We start from the raw sequence: 4,336 nt of genomic DNA, 5'->3' as shown, positions 1-4,336 counted from the left end.
TGAATAGAATCATTTAGGACACTTGTTATAAAAACTTATATAACCAGTAACAGCTACAGCGTATTTATAAAAAATTTTCTTCCAAATAAAACTTACAACTAAGGCATACTAAACTTCTAGGTTACCCACCACTAATACTTCCCGATTTACCCTGGTAGTTGGTGGAAAACTTTGATGGGGCCGGACCGATCATCCCAGCCTCAACGTTACCCAACCTGGTTAATCATTTTTCCTTCTTATAACCGGTTCTATAACTCACACACCAAATCAAAACAAAGAGACCTTTTGGTTATTATGGCTTGTATAGTACACAATGATGACCTTATGATGCAAAATATGTGCATGAATGACAAACCAAACAAGAAACACTATATACTATAAACAAAACAAAAATGACAATATAACTGGTGAACTTCATGCAAGTAGATCTATGTAGACAAACAGACAACTGCAGCTTGATCGTGAAAAATCTGCAACACTACAGAAAGGTATAGACATAGCAAAGACGCACCTAATATTTGGACAGACTTAAAAGTACCTCTGATAAAAACAGGAAAAGACTGTAACTTTTCAACAATACAATGAATGCATGAAGCAACAGAGAAACCATGAAATTCATGAGATGACATGCAATGCATTTAGGATACACCTGCACAGAAACTAGGATGGTTTGAAGATATCACGAAGAGCCCTTTTGCAGGATGGAATCTTTGAGTTGTTGTCATTGGCTGGGGTTGGCAAATCAATCAAACTATGAAGGAAATGCCTCTCCTGGATAATGCAACAAAGTGAATTGTTAGTAATGGAAACTATGATGAAATACTTATTCCATATGTGGTGCCAGTAAAATGTTCAGAGAATCTCAAATTTTTGTAACTTCTAGAATAAAGTGTCATTTGTTTGATCTTAGAATGGCAATAGTAATTGCAACATGCTATTCAATATCTTATATAAAAATCTCATTATGGCATAGGCACCAAAATATATAGGAAGTGATCCAGCAGATTATTGACATCTTGGACTACATGATGAACGGAGAAGTTTGTAGAATTATATTTGTTCAAAAGTTATAAGAGAGGAAACATCTTGTTATCTTATGCACATTATGATTTGTATTTGGTACTATTAAAAGAGAACATAACTTACACTAGAAGTGAACACTGGAGTTGGAATTTCATCTGCAAAGGAGTGGAAAGATGGGATTTGTCTGAAGAGGTGATGCAAATTCTGAGGTCGTAGCACCATCTTCAACTTCATCTTTTGACTTTCCAGAAAATGACAAATTTAACTCTGTAAATGGAATAAGTATTCATGAGGTGTTCAGATTGAATGAGAGTTATTTTAATGTCTACCAGGATAAGAATGCATGTTGGAGCATGCTGCATCAACATTCTGATGATTGACTTCATTATCTTTGTGCATGGAACAATCCTCGAACTGAAGGTAGCTTCTACTTTGCCGAGCATTCACATTATGCATTGAACTAGTGCTGCACTCTGAATTTCCTTGAGTGTTCTCATGAGAACCAACTTGCCTGCCAAATGAACTAGCTATTATATTCCATGCATTATATCAAAAGTTATATGACAAATGGTCCATAAACATGAGTTTTACTCTTTGACTACCTCAATGGCGGCTTCTCTTCTTCACTGCTGTTTTGTAAGTCCTCTTGCAAGTCCCTTAGTTCATCAAGCATACAACTCATTCCAGAAAACTTTTTTTCCAGTAACCCACTGTCTTTTCAGTTTGAATCAAGTAAGCTTGGAGTTCCTAGTGGTTCAAATATTCAGACACCAGTAAAATAGATGTTATGTTCACTTTTCAGGCAAATTGACTATAAATAACAGTATTTCACTGCAGAATTTAGCACCTTCCATGCCTCATCAAAACTCTGGTTGTTATTTTCTGCATTAACCTTCTTGGAAAGGGAAGTGAGCAATTCAGATTGTTGCAATAAGGCAGTTAGTTTTTGATCATCTTTCCTGAGAAAAGTCACTTGACTAACTTTATTGGAAGCTGTATAGACAATAGGAAAAGAAAAGGGCTTATAATAGCAGCCAAAGGCACCAATGAATCTTTCCACAAGGAAGAAGATAAATCAAATTAATAGTGGTTTACCATCATATTGGTAGACTCCCATGTCACTCAATGACCGATTAGCAGTATCAAAGACTTGCACTGCTAATAGAAGTGATCTTTGCAGGTGTTGCGCTGGACCATGTTCCCCGAGAGATGTTCTATGTGCTCCACTTGTATTCTTGAGAGGAGAGATGTGATACCTATATTGCAAATAAAAGACTAGTAAGAAAAAATAAATTATTTAAACCATTTCTCAGTGGTCTAGTCTGCAGTGAACCCATCTACCTCATCTGCTCATTTGATGTCGATGGTTCTCCAACAAGAACCCTCTTAGTGCTTGGATACAAAGAGGGAACTCTATTCTCTTTAGATGAAACCTCAATCTTTGCCCTTTTCTTGCAGAGGACGGAGAAGCTGTTTACGGCATTATCTGTTCTGTTGTCAAGAAATATAAATCAGATTCCTACAACTTGTCCTCCAACAACACAATGGCATGTTAGTAAAAATTGGATAAAGAAGTGAGATTGAAATACCTTCCTGATACAACTTTTGCAATCTCCATCCATCTGTTGCCAAACATCTTTTGTGCCTGAAGATTAACTTCACTTGGGGTGTCATGAACATATAGAATTATACAAAAGAAAGCTAGTGTTAAAGTTGAATAAAGTTTTCTTTACAAACACGGATATTGTGTTCCTAAATACATTCTCCACTGTTGTTAGGACCAAACTATGGTTATTAATTTCCCATGTAGCAGAATGCAGAAAAAATGAATAAGTAGATATCGAACAGATATATATTAAAATCATATTGTATGAACAGACAAGCTATCTCTTTGAAGCAATAGCCATAAAGGCCATTGCTGATTCAATTTCTTATTACTTACCTCACACAAGATCATGTCTTCTTCCGCTGACCATCCACCTTTTTGCATTCTGAATTCAAATAGGTGTACCATCTGCAATTTCCAGACCACATTTGCAGATTTGCTTAACAAGATTCTGATGTACATTTGTATTTCAAATGTTCATTTTCTATAAAATTTACTAAATTGTTCACCTTCTCCGGCATTGTCTGCTACTCTTGTCCTTGAACAGAGCTGAGAGACTTGTCCAGCTGCAGCCGGAGCCAACAAAGGACAGGTCAGTACAAGAACTGTTCTATCAAACTCGAACAAGATCTAAAAGAGCAAATCCAGTATCGCAGACTAACCTGTCGATCCCGTGAAGAGCAATGTGCTCCCGGAGCAAATCATCCTCCTACAAGAAATCCAGACCCAAACCGTCAAAATCTCAATTTTAAAACGCCATCAACATCTGAAAGAACCAAGAAAGATGGGAATTCGGGACCTGAGAAGTCTAAGTCACGACATGCCAGTCCTTCTTCGCGGGGGCAACCACCGCAGGAGCAACGGGAGTTGGGTCATTCTCCGTCACCATGGGAATCGAACCAACTGCGGGGCTCTCACTGGACCGACGACGAGCTAGAAGAGGGGCGGATCTAGCGGCACCGAAGGTTATTGAAGCGAAAATAAGCGAGGAGAGGAAGGACTAGGGTTCTGAAGCTGCGAGTTTGGCCAAGTTTGAAAAAGAAAAGAAGAAAGAAATTAATTGTTTCGATAAAAATGCGGTTATGTTTGTCAATATATACCAGATGAACCAATTTAAATAATTCATTAAATTAAATAAATACGATATATATTTAACTTATTAATATTTATAAATAATATTTATAAATAATATTCACTAACAATATTCTTAAATGATATTTATCAATAAATTTTTTATTAAAATATTAAATAAATAAAGAAATTTTCAAAATAAACAAATACTATCAAACTTAATAACCAATTAAACAAGCTTAAAATATAAAAATTTTAATGAGCATATGACATTTTTTGTGTAACAACCGGTTGTCAATTTGATAAAAATTTATTTATATTCATTTAATATATATGAGATGAATTAAATAAATAAACTTAAATATTTCGTTAAATTAAGTAAAAAAATTTAAATACATATGTGTTCAGTTTATTAATATTCATGAATAATATATGTAAAAAATATTAGTAAACAATGAAATGTTTTTAATCATATTCATCAATAAAATTTTTATCAAAATGCTAAAAAAATTTAAAATAAATAAATATTATCAAACTCAATAATCAACTAAACAAATTTAAAATATACAAATTTTAAATAATCAAATAAATTTGAATTAAGAGTTTGATAATATTTAAATGAATTAAACTAAAACT

The 4,336-nt window shown here is 34.2% G+C and overlaps 1 pseudogene; it reads right to left on the bottom strand.

Moving 5' to 3' along the window:
* LOC122021620 lies at nucleotides 1–3,690 on the bottom strand (annotated as a pseudogene).
* Between the last annotated feature and the right edge of the window lie 646 nt (nucleotides 3,691–4,336).

Source organism: Zingiber officinale, chromosome 9A, assembly GCF_018446385.1.
Source record: "Zingiber officinale cultivar Zhangliang chromosome 9A, Zo_v1.1, whole genome shotgun sequence".
NCBI lineage: Eukaryota > Viridiplantae > Streptophyta > Magnoliopsida > Zingiberales > Zingiberaceae > Zingiber > Zingiber officinale.
This window is presented reverse-complemented; position numbering and strand designations above follow the sequence as displayed.